The sequence below is a fragment of the Lepisma saccharinum genome, chromosome 3 (genome assembly GCF_977018435.1).
Source record: "Lepisma saccharinum chromosome 3, izLepSacc3.1, whole genome shotgun sequence".
Taxonomy (NCBI): Eukaryota; Metazoa; Arthropoda; class Insecta; order Zygentoma; family Lepismatidae; genus Lepisma; species Lepisma saccharinum.
In genome coordinates this window covers 1,214,460-1,230,883 of record NC_139231.1, presented here as the reverse complement: position 1 = coordinate 1,230,883, position 16,424 = coordinate 1,214,460, and the positions used below count along the sequence as shown (strand labels likewise).

Genomic DNA, 16,424 nt, shown 5'->3' with positions numbered 1-16,424 from the left:
GAGTGCCTCAATAATAATAATGATGTTTAAATTTAAATAATTAGAACTATATTAAATTAAAATAATATTAATATAAATTAATTAATATCGTATTATTATAACATGAATAGGTATAAAGACGGCTTAAGAATAGAGATATAACATCACGTATTCACTATCCTGCTTACGTGAAGTTAGGTCGCCAGAATTTGTATAAAAACAACTCTTGATAAAAATGGAATATTTTTTCAATAACAAAAATTATGTTAGATCCAGTTCACGAAAAGTAAACTTCCTGATTAATATTTTATGCATATTATTATAAGTAGTATAATAATAGCATAAATTTTCCTTGGTACTGTCACTCAAAGCGCATGATCCCTATCTAACCCTTTCCTTCCAGTAAGTTCTGAGGCAGTGGCGGCGATTGGTTTCCAAAACCGTTAAAGAAAATGGAATAGAATGAGTTCAACTACAAAGTATCTTTTGGATACAAATAAAGTTATAGAAAATGAATTCCAAGTGTATTATTTTCACTTTCAAACCACGCTGAATGTTTTCTCACTCTTTGTAAGTAGATGCAGCAGTAACGTCTTCAATTTTTTAAGTCAAAGGGGTGAGAGGGGACATAACCGCTTTTCAGCCAACTCAACTATATTTATTTTCCCTAAACAGACAACAAAATCTTGGTAATAAATACTGAATACTATGAGCCTTAAGAGGAAATCAATTCTACAGTCGTATACGAGATATAACATACATTATCCTCAAGGAGGCATTTAGGGGGTGTGTAGGGGTTCCGGACCCACCTCCGAAAAACTTACCAAGTACTAAAATAAAATAATGAAAAAATACTTGTTTATAATTTTTTGGGTATAATCGAGGGTTATTTTTTGCTCTAACCAATGGCGGCGATTAGGGGGTGCGGGGGCAACTGGCCCCCACTTTTCGCCACTTTTGTCCCCGCACTATGTTTACCTTATCTATAAATGGAAATACACTGTCTTTGCCCCCCGGTTTTGGCAACTTAAAATATTTTTTTTGGGTGGGGGCAAGGTTGACATAAACAATATTTTATGTATGTAAATATGTATAATGCCTTAGTTACAAAAAGAAAAATGAGAAACACATCTATGCCAAGAAGTATATAAAGAACTTTAATTTTCATATATTTTTGCAGAGTTATTGAGAAAAATATAAACAAGATAAGTTTGTAAACAAACTGTCGGGTACAATTTTGGAGTTTTATTGTAAATCCTCAGATTTCCTAGTGAGAAGGATGTGCCTGCATACATCTCTCTTCCGAGCTGATCGCGTGCCCCTTTTAAGTCGTTCATGTGCCGCGTATCACAGTTTGAGAACCACTGGTGTATACGGCGGTATACCCTTTGGTTATCTTTACTCGATAACGTATACCTTCTGCATATACTTTCTACTATCGTTACGTTCATATTTATTTACGTAATTTGGCCATTACGCCAATGCTTATTAAGGTCAAATACTTCAGGCTTCACGTGATCGGATGATGCGTGTCACCATTTTATCATCATTTGACTTATAATAATTTATGGAGTAAACCATATGCGTATGTTTCAATAATCTTCTTGTTTATCTCTTCCACAACAATTGGCGGCTGGATATTAAGACCCTCTGCCCCCGACAAAAATTCGTGGTTGCGCCTCTGATTCGTTAGTTTAATCCACGACTCGTTGGTATTACCTACCTTGAAATAGCTTCTCTTAGCAGATTGGATTTTATGAATGTAAATTCTGAAAATAGTAGCACGACATCCCAATGTAGCGATGTCCACTCAGTTAATTTTGTACTCTGCTTTGAAGAACTGGAAACCATAGATAGTCAGAGGATAGTGCAATTGTTGCATTGTTACTAAATACATACAAGTATCCATATTGTTCATATCTATTGTTTAGACAATATGGATTTAAAGTCCGGTGCATTTTGACTGGCGAATAATTATAACAAAGGGAAACCTTCTGGGATGTATCCCTCATATGTTCCTGTACGTACATTCCAAAGATTTTCAATAAACGCCAGACATTTATTTTCGTAAGTGCAGAAAAGTCTATGGTTTTGAAATAAAATATACATTTCAACGGCACATCGCAACCAAAGAAGGAAACTGCTGAAACTATATATATATGTGTGTGTGTATGTGTGTGTGTGTGTGTGAACTGCTTTGCGCAAATATACAGTTACGTAGAAATATGCAACGTCCTCCAGTTGAACACCAGTCTTTCCAAAGTTAGTCCGCTGTTACTTTTGTCGCGAACTTGAGACGCTTTTATCACTCATCAGGGCTTGCTAGGTAGAAAAGAAACACAACATTCTTTTCAAAGTTAAACACAGTTTTATAATCGCTTATATTTCCTAATCACTTACCAATAAAACAATAGAACATTCAATACTAACGTTGGGCAATTCACTCACATATAACGAAAGTCAAATTACATAATTAATTGTTTACTTTCAACTTATCGGCAAGAAGAAAACTCGAAAACCCAAAATCTATACTTCAGTTCTCTCCGTTTCCAAGTTCTTATTATTTCTTCACCTTCACCTGTTTTCCAAACTCAGTCTGTCGTCAGGTGAGAAACATTCAGGTGGGTTCACTTCCTCTGCTGAGATGAGAAAGTGACGTCAACACGAACAGATTGTGACGTATTTATAAACATCTATACAAGTTCCAAACACAACTGTATCAATCTAGCTATAGTTGTCTGTGACAACTTGTACATTATTTGAAGTAACAAACATTTTAAAAATCTTAACGTCTTACAAATATAAAACCTTAAACTCTCACGTTCGTTACAAATAGAACTAGTCTCGGTGGAACTATATCCTGCGCGCATGTTTGGGTATCGACATGTGGAAAGTTGCTGCAAGCTTAAGCTTACCTGTTCATGTAATATTCTGTCCATATGTTATAAATTGAATAATTGTTTGTTGCATGTGGAGAAATGTATTAGAATAGAAACCGTGTAATCGGAACTATGTTCCGTGCGTAAGCATACGTCAGTGATGTGCCGTAGACTATACGTTTACGTCTACGTTATCTACACGTAATCTACGCGTAGATTACATTGGGTTGTAGTTTACATAGATTACGTAGACAATCTAAAGGGCATGAAAATTAATTTTGAAGGGTTTCATGAAAGAAAAGTGACTTTTCAACTATATTGGTTCCTAACGAAATGAAAAGAATCCTATTTACAACAAAATTTCTCTTCTCTTCTATCATCAACTATGGAAGAAGATAAATAGTATGCAAAAAACAACAACAGATGGCAGTCGTGAGGCAAGAGTGGTCTTTTCCCCATAAAACACTAGAATATATCCTATATTAGGTTTCTTTCTAGGTGAGAAATTGTTCGAATTTGGAAAAAAGGGTATGAAAAGTTCTTTTCACACATTAGCAACTGATACGCAATATAATTTTCTTTTAATTCCACGGCGCCCTTTGCTAAGTTATCACCTTTCGTCATGTTGTTTACATAGATTACGTAATCTACGTGTATAAAATAGTCTACGTGTAGAATGTAGACTATCATTGTTTACGCGTAGACGCACATCACTGGCATACGTCTTGGTCTTTGAAACGTCTCCACAAGGTTGATTTGTCCCAGAGCATAATGAAATGTCGCAGATGACTATAGTCCGTCCATCTAAACCCGAACTTGAGTAAACAAATACACGCTAGAAAGCGTTTACTTGCTTATTGGTTAGTTCTCATGATATATCTGTTGCATAGGCGTCTTGTTTGTAAAATTTTAATCTCGAATCTTATCCAATAAGTTTGGATCAATGTAGTCGAGCAGAAATGAGTGAAGGTTGCATGTAGTTAGGAGCATTGCGTATCTGAAATAAAGTTTCAAGGAATTCTTCAGCAGAAAATAATTTACTGTTGCTGTTGAAACGTAACTTTCCCACTTACCAAGCAGGACAGAAATTCTGCAAAGTGTCACTTTGTCACTACTAGAAGAGCCAGCCATTATATTTCTATACTACGTAGTCTCATACAGTAAAGTGCTCCGAATCTTCAATCGGGTTTGTATAGTAGCAATGGCGTTCCGAAATGCCGGGTTGGTTTCTCTAGTTATCACTAACTAATTTTTGCTGTCACAGACAAAGTGCAGATTGACCCAATTTCCCAACTCAAGATTACATTCACATATATATAAGTATGTGTGTATATATACACACCGGGCGTTCCAATAAATTTGATATCATTTCGTAATATCATAACGTTATTAATTCTCGTGCAAATGATCTGAAAGTTTAACAGTATGTGTAGAAACACCTTGTGTGGTTTGTGTCAATGTGTAATGTAGCACATGACAACTTTGGTACACGTCTTGTTTTTAGTGATGGGGCCATATTTTATACGAAAGGCAAAGTCAACAAGCAAAGTTCACATTTGGGCAAAGATAATCCCCATGGCACACTCGAGCAACCTAGAAACTCATCAAAAGTGACTGTCTTCTGTTCCATCTCCAAAAATCATATTCATGGCTCGTTTTACTTGCGGGAATTGTGGCTGGCGATGATTATCTGCAAATACTTCCGATCTGTCTCATGAAGACACTCGTTGCAAACGAATATGAACACTTTAATTTGCAACAGGACGGGGCACCACATCACTGGAAGCTCACTTTGCGGACGTATATCAACGAGACACTGCCAGGGTGATGTATCGGACGTACAGTGGTCAAGATAACGTGTTTTGAAATGGCCGCCACGTTCACCAGACCTGACCTCATGTGATATTTTTTTCTGAGGCTATGTTAAGGGCCTCACCTATGACCCCCTCTTCCTACAAACCTAGATGAACTACAGCAGAGAATCATCGCCGCACTGGAGATTGTTACCGCAAACGTGCTGTAACGTGTTTGGCAGGACCTGGACTACCGACTTTATCGTGTGCTGTGTCACGGAGTGCGCACATGGAAAACTTATGAACAATCATTTGTGACATACACAGACGTTTGAATTTCTTATTCAAATTTTTATGCATAAATCTTATTGAGTTAAACATCACATCTGTGCAGTTTCCTTTACCTTGATTATGTAGTTACTGAGATATTAGCATCTGTAATGATATCAAATTTTTTGAAACACACTGTATATATACTTTTAATGGGAAATTTTCGTCAATCAGAAGAAATTTTGAAGATACATGATAAGGGTTTCTTTGTTCTTTTCTTTTGATTAAGATGTAACAAAGGAGAACTTAGGAACCTCTCTTGGTAAGATAGAAGGAATCAAGAGTTACACACGCAAAGAAAGTGACAACTGTTAACGTTTCATATCCCATGATTCACCATCAGAAAGCATGACAAGAATGGTTGCAGGAGTAGGAAGTTCCTCAGAAGAGGGAAACCATAAGAAAACAATCAAATCACGACACAAGAACCGGAAACAGGATAGACCCCGAAATGACTTCAGAGAAAAATATTAATCGCTTCCTCATTCGCCCACGAAAACATCATAACTGCCATCTGTAGGTGTCCTTTCAAGTTATTCTGATTCAACGTTATTAATGGTTCTTGGAAAATGAAAAATTGCTCTAACAACACATATCAGACAGAATCGTTTGTGCTTTGTTGCGCACCTTTGCATAAGATTTCATGTAGTTCTGTGTGCCACTCTACCGAATGTTACGGTAGTCCCCTAAGCTAGAATTTAAGCAGGAAGGAGAGTGACAAAGACAGAGGTGGGCGGACGCCCCCCGCTTACATGGGCGTCGGAAATGGATGTCGACCCCCTGTAATTTGAGATCCTTCTTTTCAAGTTACAAACCAGCAGATAGCTTATTATTTTTATTTGTTAATAACAAAAACAAAGTGCGGTTCATCGAAAAATTCAGTGTAAAATGCAGGAACCAGGTGTATGTTAATATTCTACCAATTAATCGTTTAATTCCCATCCAATTAATGGCTCGAAATTGTAACAATTTCAAAAATTAGAATTTAATGTGAGAATTCGATCAACTTGAACGTTAGAAAAAAAAAATACTCTAACTTTTAAAGCTTGTTCTTGGACGAGATGTACAAAAATGTATAACAATAGTGCTAGATATTCACTCATTTGGTGGATTGAGTAGAAAAGTCTTCCCAAGGATATAATAATAATAATAATAATAATAATAATAATAATAATAGGGCCTCCCCTATGGCGCAGTGGTAGCGTCGTAGCTTTATAATCAAGGGGTCCCGGGTTTTATTCCCGGTGGAGCCACATAGTAGTTCTGATCCCACTTTAAACTGTAGGTCCAGTCCCGATTAGCCTTACTATGCATAAAGTGAACTTAAAACGCCAACTCAATCATTCAATAATAATAATAATAATGCGTAACGCGCTACTGTCTCAGGTTCGAACTCTTTGTCAACACCTCATCCAATAACACAGATATTTCAAGGTCAGAAAGGGAATTTGGGGACAATCATGAAGGAACTTTCAGTTTGAACCCGGAACAACACTGGCAAGAAGATGGCCAGAAGTGAAGTCAGTGGACCAGGATCCCAAGAATGGAAAATATTTCGAATTTCAAACGTTTGAAAATTCTGATTCCATTTTAAAAAGGAAGGTTTGTCTCAGGTTTCTGTCTACCCTTTGTAAAGTTTTAAACGAGTATGGGTCACTGATACTCATTTCTGAACTTGCAATAATCCAACGTGCTAGAAGTTTTGTGGGGGTGAGCCCTAAACCCTCCTTTGAATACAACAACGGGCTTGAAGAAGAAAAATGAATATTGTAAGCCCATAGTGTACAATAACTCATTGGTGACGTATTGAAGATCTACCGAGATAAATGTGCAAGAGGATTTCTTTCGTAGACTCGTAAAGTATACACGAAACATTACATGATGACCAGGGCTGGGACTAATATGAACTAACAAGTGGCTTTGTGTATATATACATAAATGTACTAAAAATTGGCAAAATATGGACTAACACATGCGTAAAATGACCAAAATGATGCAAAGAAGAGAAGATTTCTTCATAGTGATTTCAAATAAAATAAACAATTTATTATTTTACATTGAATTAATGCTTAAATAAGACAAGCCACAGAAAACGAATTTAATCTAATCGAATTGGTGAGATTGTAAAAATACAGCTTGATGCAAAATTTAAGATATGTATTTTACAAAATGATAATTTGAATAAGAAGTATTTTTACATGGTTATCGTTAAGTGATAGTGTGACGAACAATTAAGCAAAATGTTCTTAATAGAATGTCATTCTTTTTATTATTTTTTTTTTAAAAAATTTAACACAACCATTTCTAAATAGATTAATTCAGTATGGATTGATATTAAAATTATTCAGACTTTATTTTATTTGCACACAAATGTTTTAATAGTATCCTTCAATTATTCATTTTCTATTTTGAACTTATCACCCATCAAAGCATGGCAATTGTAACAAAGAAAACAATGTATATCGCATTAAGCAGCAAAAGTGACAGCTACTTTTATACAATTCCTACAAGAACATGTGCCGGAGCCGAGAGTTGAAATGCTCATGGAGCCACATAATTTTTTTCTTTTGAACAATTCCAAAATGATGAAATATTAAGAATATGTGAAATAAGCCTGTTGAAATATGTAAAGTTCAGTATGTTTTCCTTAAATATAGTACTAAAGGTAGAAACATGGAAAAATATTGACGAAAAAATGTCTACATCATGTCATACATGTCTAAATCACTACAAACATTACTTACTATTCGTCAAGATATTAAAAATTTTCACTGTAATTCGTCAAACTAGAAGTATGTATTTACATATAAACCCTAGCCTTAATGATGACTTAGAGCATATAACCTTCACATTCCCATTGTACATACAAGAAACTACGTTTCCCTTTTGTAACCTACATGTTCTATATGAGAAGCCAACGTCGTGGCCCTCGCCAATTCTCCGACTATGGCCTACGACTGAACTCAACTTTCCTTACGTTTCGTGGAACAAGTATTCTTTTTGGATCTCCAAAGGCAAAAGGCCGTATGGTAAGAAATAACACACTCACGCATGTCCTCTCTGCCCCCCGCCTTTTCCTTCAGTCATCCCCCCGATGCTCAAGAAGAGAAAATTCTTTGGCGCTGATGCTCTGGGCGCCAAGTCCATGCAGGAAGTCCTCTTTTGTTCATTCAGGCTCCCGAGTCCTGTGACGAGGCTTTGTCTTCTTCCTGGAACTCCGAGAGATCATCCACGCTGTCCCGGAAAGAAGAGGGACCGGTTCCAAAACGGGTCGCGGCCGAACTTGGCAAAGTGAGTCGTGCGTGGAGCGCGAACGTGACAAGGGACGGTTCTCAAGTGAATGGGCCACGAAGCAGTGTAACCAACGTTGCCAACCTCCCGATAAAAAAAGTACTGTTTAATCTGTGAAATTATGCTAAATGCCGACAAATTTTGCTAGGATCTACATATTAATAAAAAAATTATTACTATTATTAATAATTAAGAATAGTAATTTATTAATTGAAGTTGAAACTTCAGCACTTAGGCTATTTCGCACCCGTATAATATGGACAGTTCTTCCTGGAGCATTATATTTTGATATTTTACTCAACTAAGATTTTTCATAAAATTATTTTTGGATGTTCATAAGACATTCTAAGGAGATTATTTAGTTAATTGCAATATATCAAAGCTTAAAACGTGTCTAAAGGAAAGCTATTAAAATCCTCTACATCCATAAACTTTAATTGCGGACAGTTCACAGAGTGGAAAATCGACATATTATCTGTAAAATTCTGGAAAGAGGAAAAATATTTTTGGAAAAAATTAATCTGATGAATTTTGCAACTATTGACTAAATTAACACCTACTGAAAAAATGTGTAAATATATATAAAACTGCCGGACAAGGTTTCTACCCCGTTTTTTATAGAATGACCCAATATAATGAAAGTAGTTTTTATATTACTAATTTACGAAAGAAAATTAGTCTTTTACACCTGTGTAAAAAACTTCTACGCGAAGTAAATTACTAGTAAATTGCGCGTAACTTACTTAAATAACGTAACGAGTAACTTATCTTGCCAACCCTGTGTAAAGAACAATTAGGTGTGTTGCAGAACGATTGCGTCACGTCCTTGGCATTTCATTGCAGCGAGCGGTGATTGAAGAGGAGTGTCTCGTTGCCTCTGCAGCTGGCGTAGTAGAGAAAGGGGATCACTATTCGGTCCTTGATAGAGTTTGGCAGGGCTCCCGGTGGCTCTCAGAGGGCGCACTGTGGTCAAGATGTTCAACATCAAGCTGAAGGATGTTTTGCATAGTGGCGTAGGTTTGTAGGAATTTCTGCTCCGAGTAAACTTGAATGAGAATGTTTGTTGTGCAAGAATTTCTTGGAAGTAAGTTTCAGGCGACCAAAAAGTGTGACTTTTCAGCGAAATACATTTGGCAAATGAAAACCAGAACTTCCAAAGGAACCAAGAACTATATCGGAAACACATTTTACGCTGTTTACGTGATCCATGCCATCCTATCGTACTGAAAGAGGCAGTAGCTTCTTTATTCATAATGTATACTCTGTCCTGCCTATCTCTGGAGCAAGGCCGCGCAATGAAGCAAATAAGGGGGAAATAGAATGGACAGAGCGAAGCAGTGCGCGCTGCTCCAAAGGCTGGTAACTGCAGTCGCTTCCTCCCTCTCCACGCAATCCCTTTCCCTCTCACGTGTTCATTGGTGGAACCGTCTCGCGTCACTACTTGCGCAGACACTCCTTTTAGTTCGCTTGCTCCAGAGATGACCGGGACAGAGTGTAGTACGAGTATGTAGGTTTCATGGCCACTATTTTAAAAGTGACATTTTTCCTCTCCTAAATTTCCAGTCTTCAAATTGATTTGGTTTATTTTACTTCACTTTTCTTCCGGTTTTGGCTAATCGCGAGGGTGATGAGATTGATGAGGAGACAGTCACAAAGAATACTTATGCCGGAATTTGAACCCAGGATCCCTGGCACCGTAGCTCGCTGCGCTAACCACCCCACAAAGGCTTCAAATGGAAAACACACATTCATATTCATTCGTTGGAGTTCATTCTTATCTTGTTTTATGTTCCTAACACCCATGATCTTCAAAGTGACGTCATTGCTTGTCAACCAATGATTGTTCATTAACCTCTATTGGCTCACCTGTTATTCAGGGGCCTTGGCAGTCGTTGTGTACTGCAAGGTTATTAGAAGTATATAGATTGGGCCAATCCGTTGTTTACTCGTGATGACGAAACGACGGTAAGAGGTGAATTTATCCATGAAATGAATTCCAAATCTATGCGCTAGTGTTGCACTATGCAGATAGGAAAACATACCAGAAACTGAACACACGAAATCGAGTACACAAAGTAGCATTTCCACCCATTTAAATTTTGTGGCTTCAGACAAATTGAAAATAAATATCGATAGTTACTTATTGTTACGCAGGACAGAATATTATTGATCGGAACGGTAATTTTTTTTAAATCCCGACATTCGGGACAGGAAATATTCGCAATTTCTCGACTAGTCGGGAATTCGGGATCGGGACGGAACTTTTCTTTCCGATCCCGGTCCTGACTTTTCGAGATACCGCACACCACTTGTTATTATTATATATTTCAGTTCAGCACAAGATACATCTTACAAGTCCGTCGAACATAATGTACTGTGCATACCAGAAAAGAAAAGTTCAAATGAGCATTTATGTACGCTATATTTATACTAGGTTTCTTCAGTGCACAACATGTTTCCGCGAATATATCAAAGTCTGCCTAACATGAAATGTAATACTGTTCAACATTGCTTTCACGCAAACTTGGCATGAAGTAATATTCCATTCTCTCAGGCAGTGGCGTACCCAAAAGGGAGTTGGTGGGGGTTATAACCCCACCTTTGGCCAAGTATTCCTAAAAAAAAGAACGTCAAATGTAGGAAAATATGGCAAAATGAGGGATGACTGCCAAAAATACAGTAGTGTACGTAACTCCTCCCTTTCAAAAATCCTGGGCACGCCACTACAGTCTCAGGTTAACATGCAAGGGCACATTGTTTCCACCTTTCGATGTGTAGTCTTTAATTTATGCAGTAGAAACCAAGTGTGGCTTCTTACCGATGTGTAAAATGATTAATACGACAACTTTCGTGTCGGTATAAGCACAAAATATACACGAAGTTTTGTTCAAAGCTAAGTTGCGTTACTGCAAAGCCGTAATTAATTTTTGATCAGCTGTAGGAGTTTAGCTTAATGGTTTAATTTTTGCTTTGTAACTTGGCCATAAGGTAGAATTCAGTTGCAGAAGTATTGTATATTTTAATATCGCTTATACGTTCTATGAAATAAATATTACTGTGTATGTAATGGTCTTACATAGTAGTATACATTTTAAAGAATACTTCAGTGAATTGAATACGTTGCCACAAATATTTAAAATACAATTACTAATTTGTATAATAAATTTTAAACTTCTGCTCTATAGAATCCTTAAAAAATCACCAGTATTTTTTCATATAATCAAAAGAACATCACGTTATGAATCTCCTGCCTGTGATTGCAGAGTAATCAAATAAACGCCAAATTATCTATTTTTCCATTGCCCGTTAAATTAAATGTTTCTGACAAACTATTAATTGTTATAAAATGTAAAATATATTCACATTCTCATCCGCTAATCATATATTTATGCCCTGGAAATAAGCAATAAATTTGATATTTCATAACTTGAACATTTGAAGTAATGATAGTATCCTTCATTTGCATGTCAGAAGTTAAGTTTAAGATGATACAAGGTATATTTATTTAAACTCATCCTCATACCTATGTGGGAATTATGTATAAATTAATGAAAATAAGCAGTAGTATTAATCGTGACAATAGATAGCGTGAATAATTTGCGATATGAAGCCTCGCAGCAGTGGTCCTTAACAACCATATGAAATATGAATTGGAGAAAGGTGGAGGAATTGTGGGCTCCTAAGGATAATTACTCATGGCCGGGCATGTAATGGAGTTAAACGAATTGTAAAGAGTAAAGACACATACATTTTGACTGGAATACTTTCAATCCGTCAATACTTTTTCCTTCAGGGCAGAAATATAGTTTTCTTGAAACATTAATTTTAAACAAAATTAAAGGCGTACTGTAGTACACATCCTCATCTAGACATTGTTCTTGTTCTGGTGTTTAATATCTGCATACTGCAGCACTGCCGTTCTGTCATTTCACGTGACTTTACATTGAAGTGATGTATTCACTTGGCCGGTTACACGTCATCTCACGCAAAAACTTCAACCTTTACCATGGATATGGGCCAGGGCTGGTGTACTGCACGAATTTGAGTAAGTTACCATTACACCAAGAATAAACTACACAGATCTTTTGCCGAGGGTTGAGTAGATTTTTGTGTTAAGAATGGAAATTATGGTGTAATAATTCATTAGAGAGTGTTTGTGAAAGCTATCGACCTTATGTTGATCACACTAGGAAAAAGTTTGGTTTTATATTTGTAGTGGGTCAAGAAATAAATAGACTAAGAAGCGGTCATGCGAGAACATATCATCATTTATTTAAAATCTGCAAATTGTGACTTTGGTAATTTAAGGGATGATGGTCAACATATTATTTTGTAATGTCCAATTCACTCTGAGAAATGAAAGACTTTATACAAAACATTATCAAACTTTAATGTGCCTTTTCCCATAAATTTGACTTCATTGTTGTACGCACCAGATATTCGAATTGGATATATATACCTACTTGTTTCTTTAGATAAGTTGATATAAAATTGTAATTTTTTTTGTTAATAAATGATTGAATGTAGATATATAAAAAGGTATTTAGGAGCGTACTTGAACTTTGTGTGTAAAATTTATATCAAAAATGTATCTCATGTACTAAAAATGTATGCTGGACATAAACAGCCAGATGTAAAGCTGTAAGTCCAACAAAATTTGTTGTTGTTGATGATGAATGTCAGTTGGTGGGGTAGATAACCGAGGTCATTGCCCTTGGCTTCATGAAAAGTGGTCTTCTGAGATGTATTATTAATTAATGTAAGGTGAGTGTGGTTATACATGTCTGCTGTGAACAACTGTCGCAGCGCAAGCTATTTGTTGGATAGTTCTGCGTCGGAATTTTGTTTTCATAGACGCGGAATTCAGCACGTTTCTCTCAGTGGAGTTGTAATGCTGGGTTTGCATCACTTGGCAATGTCTGCTAGAATTCTTGGTCACAGTGTCTTTGTAGCTGGATTACTGCTGCTAATTTCAGATTCTCAGGTATTTGTATGCTGCTTGTATACAGCAACTGCATGCTCTCAGATGATACGGGCTTAGTGTCGCAGTCAAGGTTCTAGAGTATGTGGACGATTATTTTTGCATGTCGGGTATGCAAACTTGTAAGTTTCGATTTGTAAATGTCACCGTGGATATCGCTCACCCTGCTTCTATCTAGTTAGACTCCTGTACAGGCTACTTTACTTTGTCACATCTTCCTAGACCTTGGCGTAACAACACATCCCAGAGCCTTGGGCCCTGGGCGAGATTAGAACGCGAGGCCTTAATCTGTTCTGTAAATTTGAAATCTCAATGTGAATCGATACAAAATCTTCAGGCATACATCAAAAAAGTATTAAAAATTTAAATAATAACAATAAAATGAAAATTACCCATTAAGATAATATTTAATTATTTCACTAACCCTAAAAATGTCTTTCTCTGATTTTTTATGAATGTGAATTCGCTCACGACTTCTAAAGAGTCTAGATGAAGCGATGTTGTACTCTATGATGGATAATGGAGAGCCTGCTAACCTTGGCAAATGGACGGGTGGTGTAGCTTTACTGTGCTGCGTAATCTTGTGTAATTTATAGAGGTTTTAGTTAGTTATGGCGACTCATCTAACGCATGGAGAACTATAAGTCCTGTAGCATTACGTAGAATAAAAATTACTCTCTGTAATGCAACATTGATACAGAAATCCAATCAATTTAGCTCCTTCCAGTGACCTACGCGAAATGTAAACAAACAGTGTTTCCAACCACTAAAATGTGTTATTTGGAGCAAGTTACTACCCTTTCGATATAGGGGAAAGTTGCCGAAATTGGACCAGTTGGTACTATTTTGTTTCTGCATCAAAAACAAGACACAGAAATAGAACGAAATTGTAGCTATGAGAAGCACAAACTATTACCTTTCACTACATATAACTTTTTCAACAAAAAAATGCAGGAACCAATATAATAGGGTACATAAACGCAAGTAGTGACATCGGTCCATTACAGGCAACAGGTTTCCTAACTTGGACCACAGGTTGCTTAGGTTGGACCGCTCACAAGAGGCATGTACGTATGTATGTGTACGGTATCTAGACACCTGCAGCACTCACTGCACACACCATTGTGGTATTTACTCCACGTTCGCCGCTTGTAACAGCACCTACCTGTGATTTTCCTTTCTTTGCTACATTTTTTTGTGAACGTTTCTAGACTGTGGTGAAACCTGACTCATCTACGTTGAATATTTGGTCAGCTGTAAAACAACAACAAAAAAAACATACCTTCTACTACACTCGTTCAAGCCATAGTCCACATTATTGTATGCTGCTATTCGCGATTAAAATTACCACCTGAGCGCTAGTGTCGCTTCCAATATGGCCGCTCTAAATAGGATAAATCTTTGTTTACATTCAGCAGTAGTACAAAATAGCAGCGTGTTGTCATGACTGGTATGGTAGAAAACGTTTAAATTACGCATTATTTTTAAATATTGCGAATGCGATGTGAATTCCAGGTACTCTAACGAACGTGAAGCTGTACTGAGATCGAAGCATTTAATTATGATAGGCAAAAATAACACGGAAAATGCAGACGAAACTATGTATACGCACTGGTTGTCCAAAGCAGTGCTGTATCATCTGCACGTCATGTTGTAACTGGGGTTCTCGGAAATTATTTGAAAATAAAGGAATTGAAATTGGCCTGTACTTGAAAAGCTGGGACAGGAGAAAATTGCAAACATATCGTTGCAGTTCTTTCTCGAAAGAGAAAGGCTGGTTTAATAATAATATTCACGATTTCATGACCAGGCTATACTCACTGAAAAAGGACATCGTACTGAATGAAACAGTAACATTAGCATGTCCACCTTTTTTTCTGGTTACATTTGACATTAATTCATTCTCAAACTATTTTCATCTTCGCTCTTAATCGACTTGCACCTGTTCCGAATTTCACACATACGTAATACCGGTAATACATGGACGCATTGGGTAAGACGCTTCATGATTTTTCGAAAAAAAAGCTTTATTTATAAAGTACAATTTAAAACTTTACTTTCATGGAAATATATATTTATCTCTCGATAAATAAAGTAAGCAGACTCGTGCATTCTTCGTAATTTCCTTGCCGAATTACAGTGTTATATCCCCCATACCAATCTTCTGTCAATTACGTTTTCCCTGATTTATTAACAAATTTCATTTTGTTGATTCCACGGAGTGGAAACACATGAAAACTTTTAATTTGTTATGACTCAAAAAACGATTTAGAGCAAAAAAAACCTGAACAGTAGACCTTACTCTCTCGCATATTCCCCATGCTTTAAACGACTTCAACACAACGTATCCAACTTAGAGTACTTCCTGGAAATCCCACCAGATGGCATATCGGTTAATTTTAATCGCGAATAGCCATTTGCAATTCCATCTCTGCCCACAGCCCATATTTTCCCCGGTCCAATTTGGGGAAACGTGTGGTGGTCCAACTTAGGCAATTATACCCCGTTAATAAAAATATGACGCTACAAGAACATACGCAACTAAACCCGAGTTTTAGCACATGTAGTTAGTGGTTAATGAATGACAGTCGAAGTGCAATTCGAAAGACTTTCACTTCCAGTCCACAACTTCAAGACCGCACTCCAAAACCATTCTCGGAGGATGCTCGCTTCAAGTACGGTCTTGCACCTCTCGGACACGGCCTCAGTTGCTGGCCTCGGACTGTCGCCCACCCCTTGCTACGCCTCTGTTCCTAGATGCGAGTAGCGGTATGATGCCAGGTTGGGCCAGCGTAAGATAATGTTGGGATTATAGATGCAGCCTGGTTTCTAGGCAACTAGGAACATTGGAAAATGAGTGCATCAGTACATTTTCCACCCATCACTCTGTATGTGGAGCTAGCCTCTTATATAAAGACATTACCAAGTTTTAAAAAGTGGTGCAAAAGCTTCTTGCGAGAAGTTAAAAGTTATACAGCGACCTGCAGAAGGCACACATGAAGGTAAGGGCCGGCCCCCGTGGCGGAGTAGTTATCACTTCGCGCTACGACGCCAGGGGTCTCTGGTTCGAATTCCGACCTGGATATGGATGTTTGTGAGTGTCCATTCACCATCTCAGCCCCATCTTCGCAAATTAGCCAAAAGTGGCACAAACTAAAATAAAGCAAATCA

The 16,424-nt window shown here is 37.1% G+C and overlaps 1 protein-coding gene across 1 annotated transcript in view; it reads left to right on the top strand.

Annotated features, from left to right (window-relative positions):
* The first annotated feature begins 12,923 nt into the window (after window positions 1–12,923).
* The window catches only part of LOC145985692 (uncharacterized), a 40,704-nt gene continuing 37,203 nt past the window's right edge, over window positions 12,924–16,424 (top strand). Inside the window, exon 1 of the mRNA XM_083119761.1 lies at window positions 12,924–13,036. The gene's annotated coding sequence lies outside the window, so the exon portion shown is untranslated. The remainder of the gene's footprint in view (window positions 13,037–16,424) is intronic.